This window comes from Mercenaria mercenaria, chromosome 13 (genome assembly GCF_021730395.1).
Source record: "Mercenaria mercenaria strain notata chromosome 13, MADL_Memer_1, whole genome shotgun sequence".
In the NCBI taxonomy this organism is placed as follows: domain Eukaryota; kingdom Metazoa; phylum Mollusca; class Bivalvia; order Venerida; family Veneridae; genus Mercenaria; species Mercenaria mercenaria.
In genome coordinates, this window is record NC_069373.1 from 65,072,497 (window position 1) to 65,094,819 (window position 22,323).

General features: G+C 35.5%; 1 protein-coding gene across 2 annotated transcripts in view; it reads right to left on the bottom strand.

The window, feature by feature from the left end:
* Positions 1-11,624, bottom strand: part of LOC123528489 (cyclin-dependent kinase 17-like) — a 137,823-nt gene extending 126,199 nt beyond the window's left edge. Inside the window, exon 1 of one of the 2 annotated variants that reach the window (XM_053522091.1) lies at positions 11,522-11,624. The gene's annotated coding sequence lies outside the window, so the exon portion shown is untranslated. The remainder of the gene's footprint in view (positions 1-11,521) is intronic. The other variant, XM_045308245.2, reaches the window with a different exon arrangement.
* Between the last annotated feature and the right edge of the window lie 10,699 nt (positions 11,625-22,323).

The window sequence follows — 22,323 nt, forward strand, 5'->3', positions numbered from 1 at the left end:
CTAGAGAGGTCCCAAGGTTTTTCTATTTTTATACCTACTGGCCTAGTTTTTGACCGCACGTGACCCAGTTTCGAAACTGACCTAGATATCATCAAGGTGAACATTCAGATCAATTTTCATGAAGATGCATTGAAAAATATGGCCTCTAGAGAAGTCAAAAGATTTTAATAATTTTAGACCTACTGACCTAGTTTTTGACCACAGTTGACCCAGTTTCAAACTTGACCTAGATATCATCAAGACGAACATTCAGACCAACTTTCATACAGATCCTATGAAAAGTATGGCCTCTAGAGAGGTCACAAGGTTTTTTTATTATTTGACCTACTGACCCAGTTTTTTAAGGCACGTGACCCAGTTTCAAATTTGACCTAGATATCATCAAGCTGAACATTCTGACCAATCTTTATGGAGATCCATTCACAAGTATGGCCTCTAGAGAGGTCACAAGGTTTTTCTATTTTTAGACCTACTGACCTAGTTTTTGACCGCACATGACCCTGTTTCGAACTTGACCTAGATATCATCAAGTTGAACATTCAGACCAATTTTCATACAGATCCCATGAAAAATATGGCCTTTAAAGAGGTCACAAGGTTTTTCTATTATTTGACCTACTGACCTAGTTTTTGATGGCATGTGACCCACTTTCAAACTTGACCTAGATATCATCAAGGTGAACATTCTGACCAATTTTCATGAAGATCTCATGAAATATATGGCCTCTAGAGAGGTCACAAGGTTTTTCTATTTTTAGACCTACTGACCTAGTTTTTGACCGCACGTGACCCAGTTTCGAACTTGACCTATCATCAAGATGAACATTCAGACCAACTTTCATACAGATCCCATGAAAAATATGGCCTTTAGAGAGGTCACAAGGTTTTTCTATTATCTGACCTACTGACCTAGTTTTTGATGGCACGTGACCCAGTTTCGAACTTGACCTAGATATCATCAAGGTGAACATTCTGACCAATTTTCATGAAGATCTTGTGAAATTTATGGCCTCTACAGAGGTCACAAGGTTTTTCTATTTTTAGACCTACTGACCTAGTTTTTGAAGGCACGTGACCCAGTTTCAAACTTGACCTAGATATCATCAAGGTGAACATTCTGACTAATTTTCATGAAGATCTTGTGAAATATATGGCCTCTAGAGAGGTCACAAGGTTTTTCTATTTTTAGACCTACTGAACTAGTTTTTGACGGCACGTGACCCAGTTTCGAACTTGACCTAGATATCATCAAGATGAACATTCTGACCAACTTTCATAAAGATCCCATGAGAAATGTGACCTCTAGAGTGGTCACAAGCAAAAGTTTACGGACGGACGCACGCACTGACGCACGGACGGACGACGGACACCGCGCGATCACAAAAGCTCACCTTGTCACTTTGTGACAGGTGAGCTAAACAAGAGCACCGCCTTGCGGGTGCTGACGCTCATCTGATTTTTTTTGTGTAATAGAAATATTGTCCTACCCATGATTTTCTAAGTCTAAAAAGGGCCATCATTCTTGCAAAAAGCAGGATAGAGTTATGTTTCTTGATGTACAGTGTCCACTTATGATGGTGAAAAACTGTTGCAAGTTTTAAAGCAATAGCTTTGATAGTTTATGAGAAAAGTTGACTTAAACATAATACTCAACCAAGAAAATGATTTTCTAAGCCCAAAAGGGGCAATAATTATTGCAAAAAGCAGGATGGAGTTATGTTGCTTGCTGTACAGGGTCAGCTTATGATGGTGAACAAGTGTTGCAAGTTTCAAAGCAATAGCTTTGATAGTTTAAGAGAAAAGTTGACCTAAACATAAAACTTAACCAAGAAATCTGATATTTTCTAAGTCCAAAAGGGGCCATAAATCTTGCAAAAAGCGACAGAGTTATGTTTCTTGCTATACAGGGTCAACTTATGATGGTGAACAAGTGTTGCAAGTTTTAAAGCAATAGCTTTGATAGTTTAGGATAAAAGCTGACCTAAACATAAAACTTAACCAAGAAAACTGATTTTCTAAGTCCAAAAGGGGCAATAAATCTTGCAAAAAGCAAGATGGAGTTATGTTTCTTGATGTACAGGGTCTGCTTATGATGGTGAACAAGTATTCCAAGTTTCAAAGCAATAGCTTTGATAGTTTAGGAGAAAAGTTGACCTAAACATAAAACTTAACCAAGAAATCTGATATTTTCTAAGTACAAAAGGGGCCATAAATCTTGCAAAAAGCAAGATGGAGTTATGTTTCTTGCTATACAGGGTCAGCTTATGATGGTGAACAAGTATTCCAAGGTTCAAAGCAATAGCTTTGATAGTTTAGGAGAAAAGCTGACCTAAACATAAAACTTAACCAGGCAACGCCGACGCAGACGCCGACGCCGACAACCGCTCAAGTGATGACAATAACTCATCATTTTTTTTCAAAAAATCAGATGAGCTAAAAAGGGAAAGTGCACAAAACTTTAACCAAGGTGGGGACGCGGAAAGACGCCGACGCCGACGCCGGGGCAAGTAGGATAGCTCTCCTTATACTTCCTATAGTCGAGCTAAAAAATGATGAGGAGTTATTCAATAGAATAGCACAAAGTGTAGGAGTTGATGTTATTGAAATTGAGAATTCATACAGGTTAGGAAAGAGAGAAGTAGGAAGAACTAGGCCTTTAAAGCTATTGCTTAAAGATAGAAAACAGAGAAAAATGTTGTTAGAAAATGCTAAGTATATAAAAGAAAAGGCTGACCATCAGTTATCGAATGTTATAATTGCTAAAGATCTTACTGAGGAACAGAGGAGAGATAGGAAAAGTAAAATTGCTAAGGGTAGTGCTAGACGTAATAATGAGAGGTCTACTGATGACATGGATATGGATACGGGTAATGTTCTGTTGAGGGATAAAGTAGTAGATGATTCTATGGTACCGGCCAAGTCGCAACAGATAATTGACACTACACTCACAAATAGTGAAAATTGTAATGAGGAAATTAATGAAACTATTTTAGGCGGAACTGATTTAAGTCAGAAAGAAATTAGGATTGAGAAAAGGCCAAATCAGAAGTGTGAATAGTAAGTGTTTTAGCCCTGACAAAGATGGGTCTAAGGGAAACGGTTTTAGTTGTACATATGGAAATGTTTTACCATGTCAGAACTATATAACTGCTGATATTTTAAAAGTTATGTATTCTAATGTAGACTGTTTGTCTAAGGATAAGAAATCAGAGTTGTTGGCTTTGGCGATTGAAGAGAACTATGATTTTATAGCCTTAATGGAAATATATCCCAAACATACAATGTTAGGGACTGTTGATGAATTTTATTCAGTACCAGGATATAATAAATTTGTCAATACTACAAGATCAGGTAGAGGAGTTGTTGTATTTGTCAGGTTTGATTTATGTGCAAGTGATTTGGTTCTTTCAAATGATTTTGAGGAATTTCTTTTCGGACAGATTCATTTGAAGGGTAATGATAGGTTAGTTTTTTGTTGTATATACAGAAGTCCTAGTTGTAATAACAGTAGTAACGATCAACTGTTAACCCTATTAAATTTAGTATACAATTCAAAAGTCTCTCATTTATTGCTAATGGGGGATTTTAACTTTAAAGAAATTGACTGGGAAACTGGGACTACCACAGTAGGAGAAAATCACTATGCATACAAATTCCATGAGAGTGTTAGAGATCTTTTTTTATACCAGCATGTACTAAGGCCAACGAGATTGAGAGAGGGTAACGAACCTTCCATTTTAGATCTTATATTAACCAATGAAGTTAATATGGTAGAAGTGGTGTATAATCCAAGTCTGGGTAAAAGTGATCATTTAGTTTTATCCTTTGATTTAAATTGTTATACTGAAAAGGCAGAATCAAAAACTGTGCGTAGAAATTTTAACAAAGGAAATTACCTTGAAATCAGTCAGGGTTTGAATGAAATTTTTGTCAATGAAGCGTTGGATGAAGGAGTTCAGGTCACATAAGGTAGTTTTACCGAAACCGTAACTAAATTAACTGAAGAAAATACACCAGTGATAAGAGCTGTATCCCATGTGAAAAGAAATCCTTTGGTAGATGTTACTGCATTGAATGCAATTAGGAATAAAAGAAAGAAATGGCATAGAAATCAGAACTGTAAAAACAGTATAACTTATGATCAATATAAAAAAGCTAGGAATAAACTTAATAAATGAGCTGAAAAGGTGTAAATACAATTATGAAAGGAATCTGGCTGCTAAGATCAAAGATGACTCTAAAGTGTTTTGGAAGTATGTGAGGCAAAACACAACAAGAGGACCATGATGGTCCTGAATCGCTCACCTATCCCCACATGACCCAGTGTTGAACTGAGTATGACGTCGTTATTTCTATTATTTGACATAGTGACCTAGTTTTTGAGCACATGTGACCTTGATATCATCAAGATAAAACATTCTGACCAATTTTCATGAAGATCCATTGAAAAATATGGCCTCTAGAGAGGTCACAAGGTTTTTCTATTATTTGACCTAATGACCTAGTTTTTGAAGGCACGTGACCCACTTTTAAACTTGACCTAGATATCATCAAGGTCAACATTCTCACCAATTTTCATGAAGATCTCGTGAAAAATATGGCCTCTAGAGAGGTCACAAGGTTTTCTATTTTTCGACCTACTGACCTATTTTTTGACCGCACGTGACCCAGTTACAAACCTGACCTAGATATCATCAAGCTGAACATTCTCACCAATTTTCATGAAGATCCATTGAGAAATATGGCCTCTAGAGAGGTCACAAGGTTTTTCTATTTTTAGACCTACTGACCTAGTTTTTGACCCCACCTGACCAAGTTTCAAACTTGATCTAGATATCATCAAGGTGAACACTCTAACAAATATTCATGAAGATCTCATGAAAAATATGGCCTCTAGAGAGGTCACAAGGTTTTTCTATTTTTAGATCTACTGACCTAGTTTTTAACCCCACGTGATCCAGTTTCGAACTTGACTTAGATATCATCAAGGTAAACATTCTGACTAATTTTCATGAAGATCCATTGAAAAATATGGCCTCTAGAGAGGTCACTAGGTTTTTCTATTTTTAGACCTATTGACCTAGTTTTTGACCGCACGTGACCCAGTTTCGAACTTGACCTAGATATCATCAAGGTGAACATTCTGACCAATTTTCATGAAGATCCATTGAGAAATATGGCCTCTAGAGAGGTCACAAGGTTTTTCTATTATTTGACCTACTGACCTAGTTTTTGACCCCACATGACCCAGTTTCGAACTTGACCTAGATATCATCAAGGTGAACATTCTGACCAATATTCATGAAGATCTCATGAAAAATATGGCCTCTAAGAGAGGTCACAAGGTTTTTCTATTTTTAGATCTACTGACCTAGTTTTTAATCCCACGTGACCCAGTTTCGAACTTGACCTAGATATCATCAAGGTGAACATTCTGACCAATTTTCATGAAGATACATTGAGAAATATGGCCTCTAGAGAGGTCACAAGGTTTTTCTATTTTTAGACCTAATGACCTAGTTTTTGACCCCACGTGACCCAGTTTCGAACTTGACCTAGATATCATCAAGGTGATCATTCTGACTAATTTTCATGAAGATCCATTGAAAATTATGGCCTCTAGAGAGGTCACAAGGTTTTTCTATTTTTAGATCTAATGACCTAGTTTTTGACCGCACATGACCCAGTTTCGAACTAGACCTAGATATCATCAAGGTGAATATTCTGACCAATTTTCATGAAGATCCATTGAAAATTATGGCCTCTAGAGATGTCACAAGGTTTTTCTATTTTTAGACCTACTGACCTAGTTTTTGAAGGCACGTGACCCAGTTTCGAACTTGACCTAGAATTTACCAAGATGAACATTCTGACCCATTTTCATAAAGATCCCATGAAAAATGTGACCTCTAGAGATGTCACATGGAAAAGTTTACCGACGCACGCACGGACGACTGACACCGCGTGATCACAAAAGCTCACCTTGTCACTTTGTGACAGGTGAGCTAAAAACTAATGTAACAGATGGCTCGTTAGAAGAGGAGTATGGAAAATGTGTCCAGGAGGATGGTGAGAGAGCTAGAATATTGAACTAACAATTTTGTTCTGTTTTTACAGATGAAGATGTAAATAACATACCAAATTTTGAGGATAGACCCTACCATACAATTTTAGAAGAAATCATCATACACAAGGACGATGTTAAAAAGCATATACAAAAATTAATCCCAAAAAAGCTGTAGGACCAGATGGGATTCATCCTAGAGTGATTAAAGAATGCATCGATCCGTCATCTGTATTGCTGAGGAGAATATTTACTAAGACCTTGAATGAAGAGAAATTGCCCATTGAATGGAAGGACACCAATGTGACAGCGCTATAAAAGAGTGGTAAAAGAAGTAAACCAGAAAACTATAGACCTGTAAGTGTTACTTTGATTTGTTGTAGGCTTTTGGAAAGAATAATAAGAGAGGCAATAGTTAAGCACTTGCAGTCTAACAAACTAATTTCGACTGATCAACACGGTGTCAGGCGGGGCTACTCCTGTGTGACCCAACTACTTAACTGTATAGAGGAATTGCCAGATAAATTAGATAAAGGTGAAGATGTTGATGTTATTTATATGAATTTTAGGGCTTCATTTGACAAGGTGCCTCATAAACGCCTTCTTAAAAAGATTTGGGGTTATGGTGTAAGAGGGAAGGTGTTTGCTTGGATAAAGGATTTTCTTAGCAATAGACAGCAAAGAGTTATGGTTAATGGGTCAATGAGTTCCTGGAAAAAGAGTTGTAAGTGGGGTACCCCAGTGTAGTGTCTTAGAGCCTGTATTATTCCTAATCTTCATAAACGATTTGCCAGACATAATGAAAAGTGTGACCAAATTATTTGCTGATGATACCAAACTATATTCTGACTCTGCACAAGAGTCAGTGCTTCAACATAGTGTGTTTAGTGCATGTGAATGGGCTCAAAAATGGCAAATGGTATATTACAGTAAGAAGTGCAAGCATTGGCACTTTTGGAAAAGGGAAATTACTGACACCTTTTATCATGTTTATATGAAAAGTAGTAACAATCAGATTACCGAAATTAGTCGGGTACATAGTGAGAAAGATCTTGGAGTTGTTTTTGATGCAGATATGAAGTTTTCTATTCATATCAATGAAAAGGTCAATAAAGCAAACAGGAATTTGGTCTCATTTTTAGGACTTTTACATATATGGATATAGTATGTTTCTGTCTCTGTATAAGGCAATGATCAGGCCACGTTTGGAATATGTGTCTGTAGTATGGAATCCAAGATTGAAGAAAGATTTGACTGCTATAGAGAATGTCCAGAAGGGCAACTAGGCTTATAGCAGATTTAGGCAATATGGAATATTGTGAAAGACTGGGGTTGTTGGGCTTACCTACTCTGGAATATAGAAGGCTTAGGGGAGACATGATACAGGTGTTCAAGGTCCTCCATGGTTACGATAAAGTTATCTGAAGTTTTTCTCCTTGATAGGTCAGAACAGAACTAGGGGTAACAGGTATAAGTTATATAAGAGAAGATCTAACTCTGAATTGAGAAGAAGTGTTTTCAGTCTGAGAGTAATCGATACCTGGAATGAATTACCTGATAATGTAGTGTCATTACCCTCAGTAAATGCATTTAAATCACGTTTAAATAAACATTGGGAGGGTCCTCCCATAAAATTTAAGGCTAGTTGCTATCAATGATGTTGTGACATTGTGATGACTATAATTTTATAATTTGGGAGAACACAAAGAAAACGGCCATCAAACGATTTATTCATATGTGGCCTCTACAACAGTATGAACAGTACAGAGGGATTCAGATCATAAAATATTCTGATACGCCAAATGATAAGACTAAACCTGATCTTTATAGATTCAAGCAGGCCATGCAATCCTACTACAATCCTTAGATGGCTGAAGTAGTGTTTTTAATCATTAAACTCACCCGATGACGTGCTGTCATCTTTTAAATCTTGACAACTCTTGTCAATTATTTTTTAAATTTTTCTCACACTGACACACAGCTCCTAGTAATAGCAGAGCTACCGGCGCCGCAAAGCGGCGCCAACAGCGTCGCATTACAGTTAAACGTATGAAAAATAAAACGAATAGAGATATCTAACTGTGTATACTATCGAGTTGAAAATTCGTGGTACTTTTTGGAATCGGTGTTGTTCGGATTTTTTCAAGTACACTATGCAATTAATCAGTAAAGACGTCAGTAGACGCTTACTGTTTATGGTTGACAAAAGCGTCTCGCTTACTGCTTTGAATATTGAATAAAAATGCAAATGAGCGTTTGATAATAAGAAATTAATGCTAAATACATTTTCTACGAAGAAAAAAAGAAATAAAACACAATATTTTCAGTTTGAAACGACTTTTGTCACGCTGCCATTACTGAACTTTATTATATATACTTATGTTTGTCTGAAGACGTCATAACTCCACAATGGTGTAGTGGTTAGCGAGTTCGCGTTGTAATCCAGAGGTCGTGAGTTCGAACCTCACCTGGACCAGATTTTTTTTTAAATTTTTATTTTTTATTTCATTTTTTTTGTATTATTATGAGTTTTGAAAATATTGTATAACTAAAGTCTATTGTAAGTAAATTTGGAATTGGAACATTAACTTTTTACGTTAAGTCCTCATTGCCCAACATTCACACGCAAAGACACAGAATTCCTTTGGCTATTGGCCTAATGAGATTCTGTTAGGTTTGAAATTTTCAAAGTTCAAGCTTTTCAATTTGAAGCAGTTATCATTTTGTGACTGGTTTCCAGTATGATAATAAGTTATGTAAAATTGTTGATGCAGTGCGTTTTAATAAGAATAACAGAAATTATTCAAATACGTTTTTTTTCTTTATTGATCAGGTCGGATATCCGGGCACTTCAGCGTATCGCGTTGCATAGCAACAAGCGGAGGTGACAGCAAACACTAAATTGTAATTGAAAAGCGTTTCATGTTTCACTAGTGCTGGTTGTTTTTCTTTGCTTAAAGTAAAATTTTTGGCAATATTAATAAGTCAGTGAATTTATAATGTAGCATGATGTTCCAGAAACCACTCCCGAGAAAGAAACCTTTCTTTTTTAGGTTTCAGACGTGATATTCATCATTGATCCGTGTAAGCTGCAAGGTCTCATATTTGTGACGGACTGGATAAAAATTATAATTTAAAAAATCGGAGGTCTTCTTAAAGTAAATAAAACAGAAAATCTATTTCATCTAATTAAGTTTCTCCATTCGTTTCACTTTTCTCGTTCTATTTAGTAGCCTGCCATTAAAATAGTTCTGAAAGCCAGATAGCTTATACTGTGGTGTCAAAAGTGATTCAGTCACTCCAAATTTAATCAAATCAACATCTCTTACCTAAATTCTCATTTGTATGAAATTTAATGAGAGGTGTCATAATTTAAAGCTTAATAGCACATTATGCGTAAATACTGGAGAAGGGATTTTTTTCTCCCTCGAAGGGTATCAGGATCACAAAAGCATTTATAACACAAAGCGGTTTTTTATATGTTACAATTGTTTTAAATGTAATATGACATCTAGAGCTACCGTGTTACACGCGGAGATAAAATGATATATATAATAACTGCATGCTAGTTTCTTTTTTACGAAAAGCCAGGACGTATCAATAAATTGATGACTTCCAATTACGAAAATACTAAAAAAAAATACTGATCTCTGTTTTGTCAATTATTTAAAACTGAGAACGATAATTTGCACGCTTTGTCTAGAATAATGTTAGTCATATCTTGTAGTTTTCAATATCCATTTTTTTTTTTGTTAACTGTTAGACTGTCACAATTGACTGCTTCCACATACCACAAAATTAAAGCATTCATTCCAGTCATAAATCACTATGGAAACCAATCAGTATGTGGTATATTGATGAAAATCAGTTTTGACCAGTTCCTAATGACTATCACTTATTAATAGATTGATTTCCTGTTTGTTTTATCCCTCTGATGTACCCCTTCGGGGCCTTATGGTAATTTCCTGTCTTACCCGTTTGATGTATGCCTTCAGGGTCTTATGATATTTGGAAGATGTACATTATTGTTATTTGCGTGTCAGTTGACAAAGGAATTAATAGAGCTACTACATAAAAAAAAACAACTTTAACCAATACACATGCCCGAACATTTAGTTCATTTGAAACTTTAAAATTAATTCACCAAACTATTTTTGGCTGGAAGGACATTTCTTCAAAAAAAATGTCTGCAATAAGATTACATATAGAATAAAGTATAAGTTTTCAACTTTATTTAAATGACTTTCATACTTAATGTACTTCGACATTATAGCATTTTACATTAACTAAATAAAATATATCGCACAAAATACATTTCAGAAAATGGCAACAATATAACTATTTCAGAGCATTAAAACATTTAAAAATCAGCTTATTTAAAAAAGACATAAAAATATCAGAAAATTAATTTACTATTTATTTGATCTGTTCTTTCTTAAAAAGAAAAAAAAAATCAAGACACTTGAAAGAGATGAAAGAAACAACTGCTACGATTTCAAGCAAAGAAGTTGAATAAAAAAAATGTTTTGTTCTCAGATATTTAGTTTAGATTAATATATATATAGCAAACTGAGAAAATGTTGAATAAGCTTGGGAACTTGTTTTAATTATATCTGATCCGTAGCGCCGAAGAGCAGACAATACATAATCTGTCACTTTTTCCAGACCGTTTTAAAATGCCACAAAATCAATTATCACAAAAACCCTACTTTTTTTGAAAAATATATAGATTGTACCATAGCGTAAGGACTGCAGATGATAAAAAAGATGACTCTTGATTTGTTTTATTTGCGAATTAAAACATCACAACCCACACCGCTAGTTAATTCGCTACGAATTGCGAGGTCCTGCTTTCACCTCCAAGGTAATTTGCATAATCGATTGCTTCGGATGTGACGTCACGCCGACCTGATCAATCTTGGTGCAGATGTTAATCTATACCAAACTTTCTTTTGATTATATACAGAATATTTGTAGAGTTTTCACATGTCGAGAATTAATCTTGATGCAGTCTAAAACATGCATTCAGAAATCATGAATTATCATTAATACTTTTAATAGATCTAAAGAACATAAACTTCCTAAACGAATCCATAATTCCAGATAATTCCAGCACCACTCCTTTAATTTTTAACGGGCACTGGTGATTTTTCATGGGAGCTCTGCCTTTTAGGTAGCACCTACTTTCATATTACTCGAAAGGGGCGTTAGGAAGAAACATAAGATAGATAGATGAATGACATCAGCGGCAGCTAGACCACTGCCAGTCACTTGTGTCAGTGCTCGAAGTAAGTGACAGAAACAGTTTGGGGGAGTGATTTTATTACAATCAGACAAATAAATGTCGAAAACATAATACACTTCACTAAGGAAAGTGGGATATACATTCATTCTGCAATATACCAAAGAATTTAGAGTCAGTCTAAGGGTTGGGATTACGATAAAAATGTAAAGTTACCTTAGAAAGACAGTTTGGTGGCCATTTTCATTGTTGGGATTCTGTTGCCGCTTATGTCCTCAAATCTGATTTTTTTTAATTTGTACGAGCATACCGTATAACTAAAAAGAGTCAGGATAATGTTATATCAGCATTAAAATGATTTTGACAACAGTTGGTGGATGAATATTTTTACACGACGTTATTTGCTTTTTGTTGTAAGCGATAACATATTAGCGCTTCATTAGCCTAAAATAGATACCGCTAAATTCCATTGTCTTGCAGTTGTTATTTCCCCTTTTAATACCCCACTCATATATTATAGGCTATATACCAATAAAAGAAATTGTTCTTTGTTTCATATAAAATTCAGCTACTTCAGAACAATTTTGGTACAGTTTCTAGATTTTCACTCTGTCGTAGACCTATTTTCCACAAGATAACCATACATTTACTTCAAGAAAACGAAAAGAAAAAGGGGTGTTGAATAGTATGCAGTGAAATTAATAACTTTAACATGTCCAAAACATTGCAGAATGATATTTATTTCACTTGGGTATTGATTACATTTTACTCGGACTTTATCATAGACTCCCTGTGTAAAATCTCAAACTTTTAACTGAAATAAAGGTATTAAATCAATATAATATTTCAATGAAACTTCAAAGTTTTGTTGTTTGTAGCATCATCTGGGGCATGTGCAGTGAAAGATCTTAATTTGATTTCTAAAATAGTGTGATATTTATTTCTAAAGTCACTATATGTTCATTGTAAATATACTTCATTATACCCAAGTGGAAACTGGCAGGTACTCGAAAATGCAGCTCTCTGATTGGTCAGTTAGAACCCCTAATGTACTGTGATGTCATGATAAAGTTATGAATGCAAGTCAACTGAAGTCGGGTACCCTCATATTGCCGCATTTCATAAAGCGGTCCGCAGAATAAACACCCTACTTTCATTTTCAAGTAAACAACTCGAAAACTTGCGAATATTAGCATGAAAAGTGTCCTATTTTATGTAAAATTCATTACACGAGTGAAATAATGCCCATTTGGCCCCCGATTTACATGCAAATGCGCAAAAAATGGAAAAATTAGGATCTATTTATTAGGGACTTCTTTCGACTACACCATGGAAGCACATTTTTGACCGAATTACTGCATTATGACCTATTACCAGGTAGGCCCCTATAGGTCACAATAGCCTAAATAGTTTTCCCTATATATTCTATATAAAACTGACCTTTTTCAAAGAGCTACCAAACATAGCTAGACCCATTTCAGAGAACAAATCCTTACCTAATTTTAAAGAGTTATGATAAAACTGATATAAAATGAAGAGAAAAGTAGGGGTCATGTATCTTCTAAGAGAGATTTCTCTGGTCACATTTACTTACTGTAAACTGACATCAAAATCACACTGCTGTGACCTGGAAGTACTGCTCATACTAAAACTGAGCTTGACTTCACCAAATACAACCTGCTCTCCCATTTTTCCTACCAAAATGTCAACAATACATCCACAATGAAATTTAAACAAAAACTAGCCTCAGTTTAGACCTCTGTTGCCATGCCAAGTGAAAAATTAGTGTTCAAATACCTGGCAGCCATTACGCGACTAGACCAGATGGCTCCCACGCTGGTTCCTTTAGTTTAGTTAGGTCTATATACCTATTTATTCCATAATCACAATCCAGACACATTTTACTCTTTTCTTTTTTAAAAACATGTATAAATATCCTTTACCGAGGAAAAGCTACACATCGATTCTCCTCTACACATGCAAATTAGTGAAAATCTTGTCCCACTGATGTATTTGCTAATACAAATGTTGAACCATCTATGACAAACTATAGTACAGTTAGTAGAATCAGACTGAAATATTATGTGCTTGACACATTTGAGCACATTACATATTCCTTATGTGCTCCATATGGGCGATACATTTATACGTACATGTTGGTGTAACGTCATGTACATGTTGGTGTAACGTCACTTTGAAGCCCGCCCGCTTAGCTCAGTAGGTAAGAGTGTTGGTCTACTGATCACAGGGTTGTGAGTTCGATCATCGGGCGGGGCATATGTTCTCCGTGACTATTTGATAAACGACACTGTGTCTGAAATCATTAGTCCTCCACCTCTGATTCATGTGGGGAAGTTGGCAGTTACTTGCAGAGAACTGGTTTGTACTGGTACAGAATCCAGGAACACTGGTTAGGTTAACTGCCAGCTGTTACATGACTGAAATACTGTTGAAAAACAGCGTTAAACCCAAAACAAACAAAGTAACGTCACTTTACCTTTTATGTATGGCCAAAAAAAATAGACTTAATTTTCTTACCAATTAGTTTTAAAACCTGAGTGGAAAGGCACTTTGCCTGTTTAAAACGTGTTTTCTGTTTGTTTTTTTTTTGTTTGTTTGTTTTTTTTGGCATAAAGTGTGGCTATTAAATGTTTGTCCCTCAAACACCAGATAGATATGTTACCAAAATTCGGGGAAGCTAGGGAACAACATGTATTTTTTAAAATCCATATTAAGTAGATCTAGTTATATTTCACCATGCAATAATTAATCTTTATACCATGTAATTGCAAAAGCAATGATATTGTTTCATAGGCAACATAATATGAAGAAGTCTTTAAATCTAAATAGATATGTACGTTACCACATACTATTTCCAAACCTGTTTCAACTTCCATTTACCATTACTAATTCATTAACAAATTCATACATATCAAACGTTTATATCTTTTCTATGTGACCGAACGTTTTCTATAAATGTAACAATAACAAGGGATCTATTTTCTATTTTTTTTTCCACAATAGAAAAATTATGGACAGATATGTTACCATTTTGTATTGACCACTTCTTTGATTGACTTTTTCACATGACTTGATGATGTTGTATGATTATCATTCTGTCACAATATCAGAGGGATGCTACATGTTGTTTTTAGATCTATTTCATGTGGGGAAGTTGGCAGTTACTTGCGGAGGACAGGTTTGTACTGGTACAGAATCCAGGAACACTGGTTAGGTTAACTGCCCGCCGTAACATGACTGAAATACTGTTGAAAAATGGCGTTAAACCCAAAACTAACAAACGAACAAACTATTTTAATTATTATTTTACTTAAAACTGAGAGATTTAACTTGATATGAATCTGGATAATATGGAAAAGGTATTGTTTTCTACATGTTTGTATAAAAATGTTTTATTTACCATATAATATTATGTTATGCATATATTCCAATATTCCAACTTGATTACCAGGATTTGCACGGTTAAATTAAAGATTTGCATCAATGCAACTATAAGTAACGTGTTTATTATTTATTTAACATATCTATTCTATGTTACGTAATGTGTTTTACAAAAGAATACGGCAATATATTCTTTCATATTGTTGTCTAGTTTTTGACCCTACCTGACCCAGATTTGAATTTGACCTAAAAATGATCATGATTAACATTCTGACCAGGTTTCATTAAGATATGGTCACAAATGTCTCCTTTACAGTGTTAACTAGCTTTTCTTTTCATTTGACCTGGTGACCTAGTTTTTGACCTTACATGACCAAGATTCAAAATGGATCTTGAAAATGTCAAGATTAACATTATGACCAAGTTTCATGAAGATGCAGTCATAAATGTGGCCTCTACAGTGTTAACAAGCTTTTCCTTTGATTTGACCTGGCGATCTAGTTTTTCAACCCAGATGACCAAATATTGAACTCGTCCAAGATTTTATTAAGGGTAACATTCTGACCAAGTTTCATTAAGATTGGGCAAAAATTATGACCTCTAGAGTTTAACAACCTTTTCCTTTGATTTGACCTGGTGACCTAGTTTTTGACCCCAGATGACCCAATACCGAATTCATCCAAGATTTTATTGAGGGTAACATTTTGACCAAGTTTCATTTAGATAGGGCCAAAATTGTGACCTGTCAACAGTCAAATTGTTGACGACGACGGACACAGGGTGATCACAAAAGCTCACCTTGAGCACTTTGTGCTCAGGTGAGCTAAAAATGACGGGAATAGGACCTAGTCAGTAAAAAACTGTCTAGAATTTAGGACCAGGAATCTGTGCTTACAACTGATGCTAGGTTAGTCCTAGATGCCCAAGCAAAAAAAAATTTTTGAGATAAACCCCGGAGACGAAAATATATTGTTCCAAAATCATCAATTTTCTCTGTGTAATAGGATCCTCCCAAATCATCAACTTTCTCTGCGAAGAGGGTCAGGAACCCTGATTTTATATATGAAAATAAACAGAGTTGAAATGATATACCTGTAGGTAAATTTGCGAGTATGAAAGCTACATTGAACCCTGCCTACTGGGTGTGTTGTAAGAAAATAAATGGAAATTTTTGATGGAAGCTCTTGGTATCGTTGCAACTCAAATTCCTACAAAATATGTATTTTCAAATCTAAGAAATAACGGAATAACAAGAACTCGTAGAACAAGAAATGCCCCCCCTTGATCCATTCAGTAATTGCACAAGGAACAGGAATTACTTGGTCGATGAACAGAAAAGTTCTACTATTTCGGGTCAACGTGACCTTGACCTTTGACCTATCTGCTGGTCATGATCAACCTCCCTATTAAGTTTCGTGATCCTAAGCCCAAGCATTCTCAAGTTACTGTTCTGGGTCACTTTGACCTTGACCTTTGACTTACTGACCGCAAAATCAATAGGGGTCATCTGCTGGTAATGATTCATCTCCCTATCAAGTTTCATGATTCTAGGCCCAAGCATTCTCAAGTTATCATCCGGAAACAGTTTAACTGTTCCGAGTCACTTTGACCTTGACCTTTGACTTACTGACCTCAAAATCAATAGGAGTCATCTGCTGGTCATGACCAACCTCCCTATCAAGTTTCATGATCCTAGGCACAAGCGTTCTTGAGTTATCATCCGGAAACTATTTAACTGTTCTGGGTCACTATGACCTTGACCTTTGACCTACTGGCCTCAAAATCAATAGGGTTCATCTGCTAGTCATGATCAACCTCCCTATCAAATTTCATGATTGTAGGCCCAAGCGTTCTTGAGTTATCATCCTGAAACCGTTTAACTGTTCCAGGTCACTGTGACCTTGACCTTTGCCGGACTGACCTCAAAATCAATAGGGGTCATCTGCTGGTCATGATCAACCTTCCTATCAACTTTCATGACCCTAGGCCAAAGTGTTCTTGAGTAATCATCTAGAAACCATTTAATTGTTCCAGGCCACTGTGATCTTGACCTTTGCCAGACTGACCTCAAAATCAATAGGGGTCATCTGCTGGTCATGACCAACCTCCCAATCAACTTTCATGATCCTAGGTTCAAGCATTCTTGAGTTATCATCCGGAAACCAATTGGTCTTCATACCGACAGACATCATCAAAATATACCCCTCCTTCTTTGAAGGGGGGCATAATAAGTATGATCGTTAATCTTATAGTTCTGCACTGTCCGTTCATCTTTGTCTATTAATGAATCTTCAGATTTAAAGAATAAATGCATTGTTTAATTACAGTTTCTTTTTTGAAACAAGAAAACCATTTCCTTTGAAAATTGTGATCATCCGCTACCAAAATATTAACTGAATTTTCAAGAATGCAGAACATTGTAAAACGTACAGACTGTATAAATAAATCAAAACAAGAGAGCTATAAAGAACCTGTATCGCTCACCTGACCAGATAATGTAGTATTTAATTTGGCCTAGATTTCACACAGACAAATATTTTGAACATGTTTATTTAAATGGCATAGTTCACCTAGTGACAGTTTTTGGTCTCCGGTACCTGACTCTTGAACTTGACCTTGATACCATACAGACAAACATTCTGACAAGGATTTATGATGATCAGGTTGAAAAAGTGGCCTCTACAGAGTTAACAAAGTTTTCCTCTGATTTGACCTAATCATCTAGTTTTTGCCCAAGCGGCCAAGTTACAAATTTAGCCTAGATTTTAATCAGACAAACATTCCAGCCAAGTCTCATCAAGGTCAGGTAGAAAATATGACCTTTTGAGAGTTAACAGTATCTTTCTACGGTCTGACCTAGTTTTTTATCTAGATAACCCAATTTACATTTGAACTAGATTACATAGAGACAAATGTAGTGACAATGTTTTGTGTAGATCAAATAGAAAATGTGGCCTCTCTAGTGTTAACAAGGTCTTTTCATGATCTGACCTAGTGACCTGGTCTCTTAACTCATGTAAACCAGTTTTGAATTTAATCTAGATTTCACAGAGGCAAACATTCTGACAAAGTTTTAAGAAGATCAAACTGAAAATGTGGCCTTTTGAGTGTTAACAGTATCTTTCTATGATTTGCCCAGTGACCTAGTTTTTGACCTCAGGAAATGTAGTTTTGAACTACACAGATTTCGACTTGCAACTTCAAATTTATAATTATATGTTCCATAATTATTTCAGTATTACAAATTGATCTTTTCTGTGAAAAATAAAAGGAAGCAATTCAAACTATTTGTTTAAACTTTAAACATGTGAAACTATCACGAGAATAAATTGGTGAATAAATTGTATTTACTTTAAAGTATAGTGTCTCAGGTGAGCCAGACATTAAAGATGTGGTTATGAGATTGTGCATGCATATAACATTACTGAAATGAATATTTCAAAGCCTTCTCTTAGATATAAATGACAATAGAAAACAAGTGTGCACTAGGTAAGTACCAAGACTATCATTTTCAAACTTCAAATAAATTAGCCTGGCATAATAACCTTTACATAATTAAATGTATGCAAATTGTTAATGTGTAGACTGTTGGACTCTTCTTCATTCATCTGCTTAATTTGTTTGTATTAAGACTTATTTATATTCATCACCAGTATCCTATATAGGCAACACCTGTAGAAACTAACAGTAATTTTAGTGGGATGATAGTGCAAGATTCCAGAAACTGCCCTGCTTTTTTTAGCGTGCCAGGTGTAAAATGAACTATTCCAATGTTAGTAATTTTCAGCAGAAGGAGCAGGGGCTCGAACTTGTCATCCTTTGTTTCGTAGTCAGACAGTGTAAGAAATGGACCACTGCGTCTGCTATTGACAATGCAGAAGTGTACAAACAGTGTATTTATATCCATTTCTTTGCCAGAATTGTCATACACATTTATAATTATCTTAAATCTATATATAATTCTTCAGTGAAATATGGAGTAGTCAATCATGTTCTAGCAGCCAGTCTGTGTGTTCATTTGAAGAAATCAGTCATGTTCTAGTAGTGAGTCTATATTGCATTTGAAGAAGACAATCATGTACTAGGAACCAGGTTATATCCTATGTGAAGAAGTCAATCATGTTCTAGGAACCAGCTTATATCCTATGTGAAGAAGTCAATCATGTACTAGGAACCAGCTTATATCCTATGTGAAGAAGTCAATCATTTTCTAGGAGCCAGTTTATATCCTGTGTGAAGAAGTCAATCATGTTCTAGAAACCAGTCTGTATCGCATGTGAAGAAGTCAATCATGTTCTAGAAACCAGTCTGTATTGCATGTGAACAAGTAAATCATGTTCTAGTAGCCAGTCTATATCACATGTGAAGAAGTCAGTCATGTTCTAGGTGCATGTGAAGAAGCCAATCATGTTCTAGGAGCCAGTTTATATCGCATATGAAATAGTCAGTCATGTTCTAGTAGTGAGTCTATATTGCATGTGAAAAAGTCAATCATGTACTAGGAACCAGCTTATATCCTATGTGAAGAAGTCAATCATGTACTAGGAACCAGCTTATATCCTATGTGAAGAAGTCAATCATGTTCTAGGAGCCAGTTTATATCCTATGTGAAGAAGTCAATCATGTTCTAGGAGCCAGTTTATATCCTATGTGAAGAAGTCAATCATGTTCTAGAAACCAGTCTGTATTGCATGTGAACAAGTAAATCATGTTCTAGTAGCCAGTCTATATCGCATGTGAAGAAGTCAGTCATGTTCTAGGTGCATGTGAAGAAGCCAATCATGTTCTAGGAGCCAGTTTATATCGCATATGAAATAGTCAGTCATGTTCTAGTAGTGAGTCTATATTGCATGTGAAGAAGTCAATCATGTACTAGGAACCAGCTTATATCCTATGTGAAGAAGTCAATCATGTACTAGGAACCAGCTTATATCCTATGTGAAGAAGTCAATCATGTTCTAGGAGCCAGTTTATATCCTATGTGAAGAAGTCAATCATGTTCTAGGAGCCAGTTTATATCCTATGTGAAGAAGTCAATCATGTTCTAGAAACCAGTCTGTATTGCATGTGAACAAGTAAATCAAGTTCTAGTAGCCAGTTTATATTACATGTGAAGAAGTCAGTCATGTTCTAGGTGCATGTGAAGAAGCCAATCATGTTCTAGGAGCCAGTTTATATCGCATGTGAAGTAGTCAGTCATGTTCTAGGAGCCAGTCAATATTGCATGTGAAGAAGTCAATCATGTTCCAGGAACTAGCTTATATCCTATGTGAAGTAGTCAGTCATGTTCTAGGAGCCAGCTTATATCGCATGTGAAGTAGTCAGTCACGTTCTAGGAGCCAGTCAATATTGCATGTGAAGAAGTCAATCATGTTCTAGAAACCAGTCTGTATTGCATGTGAAGAAGTCAATCATGTTCTAGAAACCAGTCTGTATTGCATGTGAAGAAGTAAATCATGTTCTAGGAGCCAGTCTATATCTCAGGTGAAGATGTCAGTCATGTTCTAGGTGCATGTGAAGAAGTCAATCATGTTCTAAATGTCAGTCTATATTGCATGTGAAGAAGTCAATCATGTTCTAGGCGCCAGTCTATATCAAATGTAAAATAGTCAGTCATGTTCCTGCAGCCAGCTTAAGTTGCATGTGATTTAGTTAATCATGTTCTAGGAGCTAGTCTGTATTGCGCATGTAGAAGTCAGTCATGTTCCAGGAGCCAGTCTATATTGCATTGACTACTTCACATGCGATATTAGACTGAGTATTAGAACATGACTGTTTGTTTGTTTTTTTTCAATGGTATTTCAGTTATTAAATGGTTGGCGGTTAACCAAACCAGTGTTCCTGGATTCTGTACCAGTACAAACCTGTTGTCCCCAAGTAAAATGGGCAATTTTGCCCAATATGGAACTTGACCAAGATCTTGAATTTCTACAAATATATTACATGCAGGTTTCATTAATGACGTTCAAGGTGGCAGACCCTGTAATGACAATCAGCAATTTCCGTACGATCCTCGACATGTGTTTTCAGCAGCCTTCAGCAAAAACAGAAAATTCTTTTTCATATTAACTTGAGAATTCCAAACTCGCCTAAGGAGAACACATAAACATTGCCTACAGAGAACACATAAACAAACAGAAAATACCAATTTTCATTAGAAGTCCACTACCTTAAATAATGATGCCTCCAATATGTTAACAGTAAAATCATACTCGGGTCAACTAAAACAAACAAAAACTCATCAACAGTCATTCCATGTATTCATAAATATCTCTTCAAACCGTACATTGAATCAGTTTCCACATGCCTGTAACATACCTTTTACATTGTGCAATATTCTTTAACAAAAGAAATGAAAGAAGTATTGCCAAACAATACATTGTCCCTATTGGTAATAGGCAATGGAACAAGTAGTGAAAATATTTTCATTTGATTATAATCTTACATAAAGCTCTATACAGTTTGCTAATAGAACCAGATGATTTGATTTTTTGTGTAATGTCTACAGGGCAATGGTCTAGCCAGCATTCTAAACTTTTTTCAATATTTGTTTCATATACTGTAATACAATGTACACAAAATATTCCTCATTTACATGTGAAATACTCATTCTAATGCTGTTGACCTTGTCTATTGGGCTAGGGGGTCTAAATCTTGCTCAAGACATACTGTCTTATTATTGTTAAAAAGTGTGTTGCATAATTCAAGTAACCGTTTATGCATATGAAATAGACCTGACAAGAAAGTTCGCCTTAAGTCTATGACTTCTAAGTTTGGTCTTGACCTAGAGATCTGATCCTGTTACGGTCTAACTTTATACAAAGTTATATGAAATCCATCTACACATGGTAAAGTTGTAAAATGGGCAAAAATGGATTGGATTAACAGACTGCTCTCCAGTCCCCAAAACTGGTTTTCAACCAGTAGACTAATACTACAACAAATCACTACTACATCATAGCAAACAATAAATATAAAATTACACAAAGACATTGGCTATTGCATGTATCATAATGTAGCATAATAAAAATTTAGGCCTAACTACACACATCTCTGAAAGACAAAATAATAGATTCATATCAATGGTATTTATAATAATTTGACAGCACTCACTTCTAAAACAGGCTAAAACACTGTTATCAATGGTAACTAAATGTCAAACACCTCTAAGATGGGTTGACATTGCAAGTATCAAAGATTGACATCACTTTTATCTTAGACAGGTTGACATCAGTTTTATCTAAGACAGGTTGACAGGTTGACATCAGTTTTATCTTAGACAGGTTGACATCACTTTTATCTTAGACAGGTTGACATCAGTTTTATCTAAGACAGGTTGACATCACTTTTATCTTAGACAGGTTGACATCACTTTTATCTTAGACAGGTTGACATCACTTTTATCTTAGACAGGTTGACATCAGTTTTATCTAAGACAGGTTGACATCACTTTTATCTTAGACAGGTTGACATCAGTTTTATCTAAGACTGGTTGATGTCAAATGCATCTGAGATAGCTTGACATCACTGATATTTAAGACATATTGACATAACCAAAAAAAAGATAACTTCTATCCATGTGAACAATTCTGAAAAGTCATTGCAACAATATAATG